The sequence below is a fragment of the Emys orbicularis genome, chromosome 3 (assembly GCF_028017835.1).
Source record: "Emys orbicularis isolate rEmyOrb1 chromosome 3, rEmyOrb1.hap1, whole genome shotgun sequence".
Lineage (NCBI taxonomy): Eukaryota > Metazoa > Chordata > Testudines > Emydidae > Emys > Emys orbicularis.
Genome location: NC_088685.1, coordinates 183,887,963 through 183,900,856, shown reverse-complemented (window position 1 = coordinate 183,900,856; position 12,894 = coordinate 183,887,963). Strand labels below are relative to the sequence as shown.

General features: G+C 40.7%; 1 protein-coding gene across 1 annotated transcript in view; it reads right to left on the bottom strand.

The window, feature by feature from the left end:
* ASB3 (ankyrin repeat and SOCS box containing 3) overlaps positions 1-12,881 on the bottom strand; it is a 114,683-nt gene extending 101,802 nt beyond the window's left edge. The window contains exons 1-2 of the mRNA XM_065401193.1: positions 12,803-12,881; positions 11,631-11,706 (exon numbers count right to left, since the gene is read on the bottom strand). The gene's annotated coding sequence lies outside the window, so the exon portion shown is untranslated. The remainder of the gene's footprint in view (positions 1-11,630; positions 11,707-12,802) is intronic.
* Between the last annotated feature and the right edge of the window lie 13 nt (positions 12,882-12,894).

Sequence of the window (12,894 nt, the reverse complement as noted above, 5' to 3'; positions counted from 1 at the left end):
TCTTTTCCTCTTTTCCTTTCAGTTTTATATTTGTAGCTGGCCAAAAAAAAAAGTCAAGTCCTCAAAATGACGGATTGCTATAAATTTATACTTTTCCACCTATAGAAAACAAATTGTAAACTGAATGTTACAAAATGACATTCAAGTCAGACACTTACATAAATAGGCTGCAGTACATAAAATACATTCAAACAGTTGATTTAAAACATGAAACAAAGCTTTTGCATTTATGACCAGGATTGTAATTTTAGTCACCATATTTCTGGCATCTATCAAAGGAATGTAGATCTAGGAAGCACAAGTCTACCTGTTAAATTTTCAAAAGCTACTAATGACAGGAGAACAAAAGTAGAGGTTAATACTTTAATTCTACTATATTAGGAGTACATAAGATATCAAACTTGATGGACCAGTCTAATCAGACGAACAGGGGATTTGCCTCATATCATATATACTGAGGACCTATTCTCCCATTAATACTTCAGTTTTTTGCTAATTTATGAGAAATAGATCCTATTGGTTTCAAAGGTCTTTATTCTCCATTATGTCTCACTGATGCAAGATTGAAATAACAGAGCTGAGAATCAGGCCCAGTAAATTCAGCTGGACAGTAAGGCTAAGTATAGGATCAGAATATTCAGACTTCAGTAGCTAATGTTAGCCACCTAAATAAAGTGACCAAATTTTAAAAGGTAATGCATCTCCACTAACTCCAATGGGAGCCTCTGAAAAATCCAGTCGCTTATGGTGCCTGAAGATGGATTTAGGATTTTAGGCATCAAAGTTTGAAAATGTTTACCTACATCAATGTATCAAGATCCTTTAAAAAAATTATTCCCTTTGACATGGAGAATAAATACTCACAACATGTTAATTGGATACTTTAATGTTCCAGAAATGTTATGTAAACACTGCAAAGGGATACTGATTTTTGTTTTCAAAAAGGCCAGCAGTTCCTTTCCTGTGCATACCTGGGCTTTGAATACACGGTTGTAAATTTAAAGCGTACATCAGATGGAGTTGTAAAATCTATGCATTTTCATTAATTTTTCTCTCTTCAGTCAAAGGCTTATTTTTGTTTGTCATGAGACGATGGGGGAAGTGTATAAACCCCTTTATCAGTTCAAGAACTCCCTAATCACATCAATGATGATACTCTTAAATATTATGCTTATTTAAGCACTAGTGTCGGGGCATTGGGATTCTGTATGGCTCTAAGTTTGGTAATTTAATTTTATTCATCTCCAAAACACTGTTGGTTCAATCTCTTTTCCAGATTCATAATAGTTGCAATAATACCTGTAATGATACATTCCATTTTGTGCATATAACTTCAGTACAATAAAATGCATTGCGTATTTATTTAATGGTGTTGGAGAGAGATTTTCAGAAATGTTACCTTCGTATTTAAGAACAGACTCAACTATGAGGGACATTTTCAAAATACCTGAATATTATGACAATAAATGCTTTGGTTATGATACTTACTTCCTTTTGTAAAGCATTTTGAGATCTGCTGATAGAATGTGCCATATAAGAACTAGGTATTATTATGTTCATAGAAAACAGTCAGATTATCAATGTCAACATACTAGTCAAAGCACTGGAGTTAAAGCTCTCTTTTCCCTTTGCTGCATGGGAGTTAGAAACAATACACTTAGGGAAGAAGACACACTCAATGCTATGCCTCACGATTGCTTTCAAAACAAGGTCCATTACATGGAGCTGAATATGCGATCAGCTCAATTCTTTACCACAAGCTATTTTATATATATATATCTTCTGTACATTATGTGCTTGATATTTTTTCCTTTTGGTTAATGTTGTGTCTAATTTTTGTGACAAAGTTAGAGATTCTAATCCTATCCTAAATATGTTTGTATTTAAAAAAAACAAACAAAAACAAACAAAAAACACTAATCTACCTCTAAACTTCTTTCCAAAACAATGACTGAGGAGACAGCATAAAGGTCTAATCCCAAAATGGTCACCTAAACCCTTCATCCCTGTGAAGCTGATTAAACAAATACTGTGCAGTTTGTGTAGAACAACAGTCTTATCTGATGTGCATGGTCCTTTTGTAAGAGGAGCTTGCCCTGCTATTGGTCAAGACCATCCCTTAGCATTGTACTTGGGGAGCTCTAAAATAAAAGGTGTTATATAAATTTAAGTTATTTTGTAAAAATTCAAATGAGCACAGGAACTGCAATGACAACAGAACTCACCTTTATTTGTGCTGCAAAGTGAAGTAAAGTTAGAAGGCAGCATGTTATATAAGGGTAAGCCTTTTCTATGCCTGAAATTCTTTAACATGATCACTAAAAATGCCCCACTGGATATAAAGACAGTTATTAAAATGTATAATTACAGAACTAGATGACTATGCAATATAAATCTTTAACCTGAAACTGCAATATTATATTTTTTCCATCTTCTCAGACTATTAACTTTTAACAGAGAGGTGCCTCACATCTACCTTTGCTGGTGTCAGAGAAACCAGAAAACTCTGCTCCAATTTACTTGTAAATTTGCCCTGCTTGTTACGAGGAAAAATATGAAAAAGCAGAAAAGATCTGCAGTTATGAGATTCTTTATACTTCCCTAATAACAAATTCATTTTCTTGCTTTCTTCTTTCAACTTCTTCCCTGCCTCACATTTCCTGCAGATGAACAGGAAACAAAGCAGATAAAAGCTAGGTGAGCAGATAACTGAAGAGACAGTGAAGTCATTAGGGTCTTTCATTTACTCAAGATCATATTGCCTTCCACACACAAGTACAACACACACACCCCTTGAGGATAGTAGGAATTATTTATATGAACCATTATTATTACTAATTATCTGTATTATCATAGCACCTAGGAGTCAGCAAAAGCAGAAAAGAGACAAAAGATGAATACTACAAGGCAACAGTGTGATAATACTGGTTGGTATGATACCTAGTGGTCTCAAAACACCAGTGGCCTAAGCATTGTCAAGTTTTTGTAGGCATCATGGCAAAGAGTTTAAGGAGGGGTTTGAAGGAGAACAATGAAGTGGCTTAGCAGATGTTTGTAAGGCGTTCCTCCCACACGAGGGGCAGCACAGGAGAAAACATGAAGATGTTTGTTTGAAAATTTAACAAGTGGGCAATGGAGGCTGTCATCATGGGCAACTGGAAGCAGGAGTCAAGTTCTTAATACTAAATGAGAGAGGATAGGTAGGCCGTGAAGGGCCTGGAATGCAACGACAAATAGTATAATTTGATGCAATTGAGAAAAGGGAAGTGCAATGGAGGGATGAAAAGAGAGGTGATGTAGTGAGAGTGCAGAAGCATTCTGAACGGATGTGAGTGGGGCAAGATTGCATTTGTCAAGGCCAGAGAAAAGTAGGTAGCAGTAATTGAGGCTCAAGATGAGAGCCCAGACAAGAATTTTAGCTGCATGGATGGACAGGAAAGGCCATATCTTAGAGAGGTTATCAGACTTGGACATCAGCTGGGTGTGAGGACCTAGAGAGAAGTCCCAGTCGAAGAGAACACCCAGGTTTACAGGCCTGACAGGCAGGATGGTGGTGTCGTCCAGGAAGGGCTTGCAGGGGGTGGGGAGAGAGATTAAGAGCTCTGTTTTAGCCACATTGAGCTTGAGCCAACAGCTACACATCCAAAGAAGATGTAGAGAGACAGGCTGAGACTTTAGCTTGGACAGAAGCTGACAAGTCTGGAGCAGGTAGGTAGATCTGCAAGTACTCTGCACAGAAATACACCTCTACCTTGATATAACGCTGTCCTTGGGAGCCAAAAAATCTTACCGCGCTATAGGTGAAACTGCGTTATATTGAACTTGCTTTGATCCACCCGAGTGCATAGCCCCGCCCCCCTGGAGCACTGCTTTACCGTGTTATATCGGGTCGCGTTATATCGAGGTAGAGGTGTAGTAGTTGAATTTGTTTTCAGATGAGGTTAACAAACAAACAAGATGTGGAGGGAGAAGAGATGGGGACCAAGGACAGAGCTATGTGGCAGGATGAGGAGGAATCCCCCAAAGGACATAATGAAGGAGCAATCAAAGTGGCCCTTAAACTTCTTTACACACACACACACACACACACACACACACACACACACACACACACACACACACACCATTTAGGCTTAAGGTCATTATGCAAGAGGCAATTACTGAAGTTGGGAAGATCCAACTTTTTAAGGGCAAGCGTGAAGAAAATCTGGAAAACAGCAATGGTTTATTAACTAAGGGGGGGGAAGAGAACATTTTTATAAAGACTTCAGTGCCCATGTACCCTTTCCTCAACTCTTCCCATATTCTCATTTTTATTCCCTGTATTTTCTCTTATTGTAAGTGTATATAAAGGCTCTTACTAACTAGAAGCTGACAATCTGATGATGGTCTGTTTTAGGCAGGGTTGACTAACAATCTAGTTTGACCATGCAGAAGAATGTAGTGTTCAATATTCCTTAAGCACCCATAAAAATGTAGAAACTGAGAAGCAATGAAATTAGCATACTCAAACACATGTTTCTCATTAGAAACATAGAACTACGCGCTCTGAGAGTTGAGAGATGTAGCACTGCAACCAGTAGAACTGTTGGCGTAAATCTTAAAAGGTGGCACTCCTACTATCAATCCTACAGACGTACACTTCAAATCTAAACAAAATAGGTTGCTTCCCCTTGCAAATGTATTACGTGTTGAAAAAGTTAACCTGAAATATGAAAGGATGAATGATACCCTTCTGAACTTTACTTAAAATAGCTTGAACAATTTACTGTCTTTGTGTAGTAAAGAACACCTTAGGTCAATATTACTTCGTTTTAAAAGTTAGAGCATCACAGCCTAAAAATAGTCACGTCATGCTGTCCTTCAGCACCAATAGCTGATAACACTGTCATTCAATACAACATCACGTCATCAGTTTAATGAAATCAGATCTGCATCCCTTCCAATTCCATCCATCCTTTCTTAACTTCTGGTGAAAAACTGACATAGCCAGTGTGTGGGTCTAAGCTCCACTCATAAGGCAAGAGGCAGAGAAGGGAGGCTGAGAAATTAAATGCAGCAGCTCTCCCACCAGGACTGTTTGCCTAGTGCTTTCTGTTTTGTCTGATGATGTAGGTGTATGCTTGCATGACGGGGAGGGATAGCTCACTGGTTTGAGCATTGGCCTGCTAAACCCAGGGTTGTGAGTTCAATCCTTGAGGGGGCCATTTAGGGATCTAGGGCAAAAATCCGTCTGGGGATTGGTCCTGCTTTGAGCAGGGGGTTGGACTAGATGACCTCCTGAGGTCCCATCCACCCCTGATATTCTATGATACCACTCACAGTGCTGCAGGGTCCCAGATATCAGAACAGTGAGCTGCACAGCTTTAGGAGTAACAGGTTGTGAAGAACCTGGGACATTCAAATATCTTAGCTCCTGAAATTGTGACACAGTAATTATGATTTCCTGACTTAGTTTAAAACTGTTTGTAAATCCCTGTAATCCAAAAGAGAACAAAATATGTATTTCTGTAATACAAGTGACTATAAATGAATGAGAGGGACAAAATTTCAAAACAGGTAGAAGTCCTCATGCAAAAACGTACACACAATTATGCCTACAAATGTGGGTATACAATTAGAGGAAGGAATTTGAATATCCTGTTGTCGGAAAAGAAGTGTGTGCATGCATTTTTGTCTGCAGATTTCAGGTCTTTTTAGAAATGTAACCCTTAAACACTTATTGTAAATGTTTTTTAATAAGTTTTTCAAAATTCACTTAGAATAATTTCCCAGTCATTCTAAATTCCCATTTATGAAAGATACAACTCAACTGCATCTTTCTTTTCCCTCAAGAGAAGTGAGTGCTACAAAACAATTATATTTGTTAATTTAATCTCTACTAGACAATTTCTTAATTTGAGGACTCTAGCTGACTTCCTCTTTCATCTTCCTTTATTGTCAGATACTATATTTGGTTAACCTGTTTATGTGCATCTAAACACTGACCCTTCCTAATTTTGAGGTTCTTAATGCTGTTTCCCTTTCAGTTTAACTCTCACCAAGACTACGTGCTCACCTGCTCACAAAAGCTGTAGAGCTCTAACTATATGGATGTAGTTAAAGTGGGTGAAGTGAACACAGTTATACTGAGATAAATGTGCTTGTACCATTACTCCTTATTTTCATGTGGGAAGGAAAATAAGCTACATTGGTATAAGGCACCTTTACATCAGTTTAACTGAGTCCATACTAGGATTTGTACCAATATAACTATTTTGGTAAAAATTCACACTTGTATCTGAAATATTTATACCAGTATAACTTTCAAGTTCAGACCAGACTTGACTGCTAATGAGGTATAAAATGTTACAATTAACATGCGGAAACATTTTGCATTTATTTTGCACTGGTGTAAATGATTGTGGAGGGCAATGATGAACGAGACACTAGTCAGATCATAAGAGGCAATATACCCAGTATTTTTATTTTATTTCTATAGTTACAATGCACAAATACAAAATTCTCTTTTTTTAAAAAAGAAAGAACTCTTGCTAGAATATACCAAGAGAAAATTTAACATCAGCAACGCCTCCTGTGACAAATTGTCAGAGCTGCATGGGATCACTCTCTAAACAAGAAATAAGATTCCTGAATGCTGACCGAATTGGAAGAGATTTTACATTACAATGTGTCAGGTAAGGGGCTAAAAACTTTAGGATGGGGATGTCCAAGAGTCCAGTCTATGGACCTGTGAATTTTAGGCCAGCAGAGCTGTGAGAATCAGATAGGAACGTTACTGCATTCTCCCTCAGCTATTCTCAGTGATGTGCACAAAACAATGTTATATTCTCAGCGAAAATTGGGGCCTTGGCTGCATTTACAGCTGCCTCTGTTGTACAAGATGGACTATAAAGTGGGAGGGCTATGGGTGGAAATCATAGCCCTCAGACCAGCTTGTCATTGCCCCAGGTTGGGAAGAATCCTCATCATATACCCTTGGTGATGATTCAGGAAAAACCCATGCCTGGATAGTTCAGTGAATTGGCCGTATTGACAGGTCCTTTCAACACTAAATCAAAAGTCTATAATAAGATTTGTAGTAAGTACAAGTTTCCACATGACAGTTGTTTGGTGCATTACACAAATCAGATTTATCATGTTTTCAGTGGACAGCTATCCACATAGCTAAAAATTATCCTCCTAATGCCTATCACTGCTGGCCAGTTCCGCACACAGTCTAAAAATCAAACAGAAATGGAAACTGAACTTGTCTCTCTCTACAGTGGTCTTAAAACAGAGTTGAGGAACATAATCAAGGCTGCGTGAGGAAAAACACTCTCATTGCTTATGATCTATCTGTTCTGTGGTTAGGGGACTTTGGTTTCCAGTATTGGCAGGCTGGCACCTTGTAGACGGGAGGTATGCACTTTTTAAAAGTTTAATTTTTAGCAAGCAAGAAAGGGTTCATAATGTTAGAGCTACTGAGGCCTCCTTCCTGTATGATTTTTCTGTTTTTCTACCCTCATTCTTAACTACTACTAGCAACTTTTCCATGAAAATACCTTTAAAAGTTTATCTCCTCTTGCTTAGTCCTCACCTAAGGTCACAATCATAAGAACATAAGAATGGCCGTACTGGGTCAGACCAAAGATCCATCCAGCCCAGTATCCTGTCTACCGACAATGGCCAAAGCCAGGTGCCCCAGAGGGAGTGAACCTAACAGGTAATGATCAAGTGATCTCTCTCCTACCATCCATCTCCACCCTCTGACAAACAGAGGCTAGGGACACCACTCCTTAACCATCCTGGCTAATAGCCATTAATGGACTTAACCTCCATGAATTTATCCAGTTCTCTTTTAAACCCTGTTATAGTCCTAGCCTTCACAACCTCCTCAGGCAAGGTGTTCCACAAGTTGACTGTGCACTGTGTGAAGAAGAACTTCCTTTTATTTGTTTTAAACCTCCTGCCCATTAATTTCATTTGGTGGCCCCTAGTTCTTATATTATGGGAACAAGTAAATAACTTTTCCTTATTCACTTTCTCCACATCACTCATGATTTTATATACCTCTATCATATCCCCCCTTAGTCTCCTCTTTTCCAAGCTGAAAAGTCCTAACCTCTTTAATATCTCCTCACATGGGACTCATTCCAAACCCCTAGTCATTTTAGTTGCCCTCTCTAAACCTTTTCTAATGCCAGTGTATCTTTTTTGAGATGAGACCACATCTGTATGCAGTATTCAAGATGTGGGTGTACCATGGATTTATATAAGGGCAATAAGATATTCTCCATCTTATTCTCTATCCCTTTTTTTAATGATTCCTAATATCCTGTTTGCTTTTTTGACTGCCGCTGCACACTGCGTGGACGTCTTCAGAGAACTATCCACGATGACTCCAAAATCTTTTTCCTGATTAGTTGTAGCTAAATTAGCCCCCAATCATATTTTATGTATAGTTGGAGTTATTTTTCCCCAATGTCCATTACTTTACATTTATCCACATTAAATTTCATTTCCCATTTTGTTGCCCAATAACTTAGTTTTGTGAGATCTTTTTGAAGTTCTTCACAGTCTGCTTTGGTCTTAACTATCTTAAGCAGTTTAGTATCATCTGCAAACTTTGCCACCTCACTTTTTATTCCTTTCTTCAGATCATTTATGAATAAGTTGAATAGGATTGGTCCTAGGACTGACCCTTGGGGAACACCACTAGTTACCCCCTCTCCATTCTGAAAATTTACCATTTATTCCTACCCTTTGTTCCCTGTCTTTTAAACCAGTTCTCAATCCATGAAAGGATCTTCCCTCTTATCCCATGACAACTTAGTTTACGTAAGAGCCTTTGGTGAGGGACCTTGTCAAAGGCTTTCTGGAAATCAAAGTACACTATGTCCACTGGATCCCCCCGTCCACATGTTTGCTGACCCCTTCAAAGAACTCTAAAAGGAAATCATGTCTTACTAATCTGTTACAGAAACCATGTTGACTTTTGCCCAACAATCTTCTGCATATGACATTAATCACCTTCACAGCAACTGGCTATGACGTGTTTCATTTAGTGGGCTGTTGTCTTCCTCTTTCCCCCTCTCTATAGGCATTCCCCGAGGCTCTGTCCTTGGCTACCTCCTCTTCTACAAGCATAGCTTTGACTATCATCTTATATAAGTGACTCACCAGTCTACCTTTCTATCTCATCTTCCTCTATTCACTCTAGCATCTTATCTTGATATCTCGTCATTCATATACAGCCCATCAGTGAAAACTCAACAAAGCCAAAACAGCCACCTTCCACCATCCCTTCTCCCCCTCCTTTAACACTGTGGAAATCACCATCATCGTTCTTGTTGCTCAGGACCATAATCTGCACGATACCTTTGCCTCAACTCTCTCTCTCTAGACCCACACATTCAGGCCATATCTAAATCTGGCTGCTTCTTTCTATACAGCATCTTTGAGATCTGGCCTTTCCCCTCTCTCCGCACAGCTAAAACTCTGATTCAAATCTTCATCATTTTGCAACCAAACTACTATAACCTCTTCCCTTTCGGGCCTGACTCCCCTCAAACTTGCTCCCCTCAAGTCCATTCAAAATCTGCTCCTAAGATAGTCTTCCTGGCTCCTCAACCTGACATCAACCCCTCTTTAGATCCTTCCCCTTGCTTCCCCTTCACTTCCACATCAAACACAGGCTTCTTTTCTGTACTTTTAAGGCCTTTCACAATGAAGGGCTTGCCTACACTAAAAAGTACACCAGTATAGTTAAAGCAGTACAACCTCCTTAGTGTAGATGCAGTTATATCAGTAAAAAGTTGCTAGAGAGATAGAGAGAGAGAGTATGCACACATGCTATTCCTGTATGGGAAAGGAATAAAATATACCAGTATAAATCACCTTTATAATAGCATAATTGCATCCACACTAGAGCTTTTTCAGGTATAGATATTTCAGTAAAAAAGACACACCCCTAATCAAAATAGTTATATTGTAAATCTTAAGTGTAGACCAGGCCTTAGTCCTACCTTACCTAGTTGTTCTAACAACTTATTGAAAAATCTACCCTTGACTTTGCTCCAACGTTCCCAGTCTTTAATAGGAAAAGCTGACTGGTTGGTGGAGAACACCTTTGTACTTTCTCCCATGCCACTCCTTATGCAGGGGAAGAGTATATTATAAGCCATAAAGCTACCACACTGTATCCTCCTTAAGGCTCATCACTGCCATGACTCCTTCCAGGAATATGATGAGATCTGACTCTCTTCCCCTTCTTTCCTTTTCCTACTCCCTTATTCTTCCAACTTCTTCACTCCCCTCATTCCTCACCCTGCTTCTATTTCCAGTTAGATACACTTTCTAAAACTAGCATTAACAAAATTCTGCCAATTCTTCATCACATTCATTTACTTGCATGTTATATCCCTATAACTTATGCTCCACTTGTTCTGTATCTTTTAAACAGTAAGACCTCTAGGGCAAGGATTCTCTCTTATCTAGTGTCTAAGACAACAGGGCCCCTATCCTGAGTGGAGCCTCTGGGTGATACCATAATATTTAGTACTAACAACAGTGTAACAGAAAATGAAGATATAGATTAACTCTCAGTGTCAAACCAGCAGAGACAGGACAGAATGCTAAAGCAAGGCATACACTAACCCTCCGTGGAAGTGCCTGTAATACTGAAATTCTGCTTGCAACATCAGATCCATTACTGAATAGAATTGGAGACCAGAGTCTACCTAAAGAGAGAACATAAGACACCTTCCTTCCTCTCTCTCTCTCCCCCCCCCCACCTCCAAACTATATTAACTTAATTAAAAAGCAACTTGCAATGTGGGTGGCTGGCTGGATGGAGTGGGGGGGGAGGAGTAATCAACAATGTAGACAGGCTTCAGTCTCCATCACTGTTCAATGGCAGGTCTGAAATGACCGGTACAATACATGCTATGGTGTTGCATCAAATAGGAAGTACTGAAAAAGTTTACATATCATATTCCAGAGAAGGAGCAGGGGAAGAGCAAGTGTGCAATTCATTAAAAGCATGCCAGGTACTCCTTAATGTGTTTATTTGGGGTGTTGGGTGCACACCAATAAATATTTCAATTCTAATTTTTTTAAGAAATGTATTTCTACTGCACAAATCTGTAAAAACATGACATGATAAAATCTATTTAATTAAAACAACACAAGTCTCAGAAAATATCTTTTATACTTTTAGATGTAAGCTTAACAGATATTTACCATATAATATCTAAATACTCAATAGAACATACTTCTCCCCCTGCAGAATAATATAATTTAATACTTTATTATGTATTTATATAGCCCTCATCACAATAGCATGTGAACACCTGATTTTGATATCATGCTGATGTAAATCAGAACACAATTGATATTCTGATCACACATCAGCTTTACATTCATGTAACACTCTGAATAAGGCTCACTATTTGGTCATTAACCACTGTTATTAGCATTATGATTAAACATTCTTAATGAGGTAGCAGCCAGGGGACAAAGGCAGACCCCACTATGCTTTAGAGTATTCTAATAAAAGAATGGTTCCACCAAGAGTCCATTTTTTAGCACAGGGCTTAAAAACAACCTCTACTGTCCCTTTGGCTGTTTAAGTAAAACAGAGTACCTACCTGTTTTGACACTTATCTAGTCTTCATTAGTTAACACATGTCACTTCCACAGCCAGAGAGAGTCCCTGGGGATTACCTGTAACAATGGGCAGCAAAAAAAAAGTCCAAGGTATTTTATTTTACTCCATTTGCTTAACATAAGGCACCTCTGAAGAGCTGAAAATCTCCAGCAAGCACAAAGAAAGTTTCCACTCCCCACCCACCCCCAGCCACATAAATCGAAACAAACTCTGGAACCACTCCTAGAATCATAGAATCATAGAATATCAGGGTTGGAAGGGACCTCAGGAGGTCATCTAGTCCAACCCCCTGCTCAAAGCAGGACCAATTCCCAACTAAATCATCCCAGTCAGGGCTTTGTCAAGCCAGGGCTCTCAGCACCTCCTGTGAGGTGCTGAGAGCCCTGGACTCCCACTGACTTCAGTGGAGATGAGGACACGCACCATCTGCCAGGCTAAGGACCAACTCTCACTACCTGTATGTGCGCGCCAGACAAGTTACACTTGCAATCCATCCAATGGGAGGCCCGCTGACAGACCGACTAGAGGCGATCTGTCTGCACTCTGGTGCCAGCACTGCTCGCTTGTCAGCCCTCCTGCAGCCAGCTGAGGAGAACTTGGTCACATGAAGACCCAGAGGCAGAAAAGTATTTCTGAACACAACCAGGGGAACGTGATAATGAGCCACGCTGAGAGCCCGACCCCGACCTGTCCGCTGGTGCATTCACCGCCGCCAGCACAAAGCGGGGCGGCGCTCTAAGCCGGCTCGGTAGAGCGTTATCCTCCGGGCCGCCGCAGGACGGACCAAGGGCAGGCAGCGAGTTCAGGGCTGCCCCGCGCACCCGGCCCCAGCCATGTGACTGCAAGTCAAACGCAACCCGCGAAGAGCGCGCTCCCTCCCTGCGCACGGCCACCGCGAGGCCGCCTCTCGGGACCGCCCCACCAGGCGCTATTTGTCCCGGCGGCCTGCGCTCTGCGAGCGGTCCCGGCTCCGGCTACATTTCTGTACAGCGCCGAGCACCAGTGCCCGAGCCCGGGAGGGGGCGCGAGCAGAGCGGTTCTCTCCAGCGGGAGGCTCCCAGCCAGGCTTGGGGAACCGGAGCACATAGACAGCCAGGCCCTGTACCACCAGAAACTCCGGGCTGCAGCAGGACAACCCCCGACTCCTCTTACCGTGTTTGACTGGCGGCCTCGCTCCGGAAGCAGGGGGTCTGCTCGGACGGTCTCCGTGACCCGGATGTTGATGTGCACTCGGCCCGCCCCGG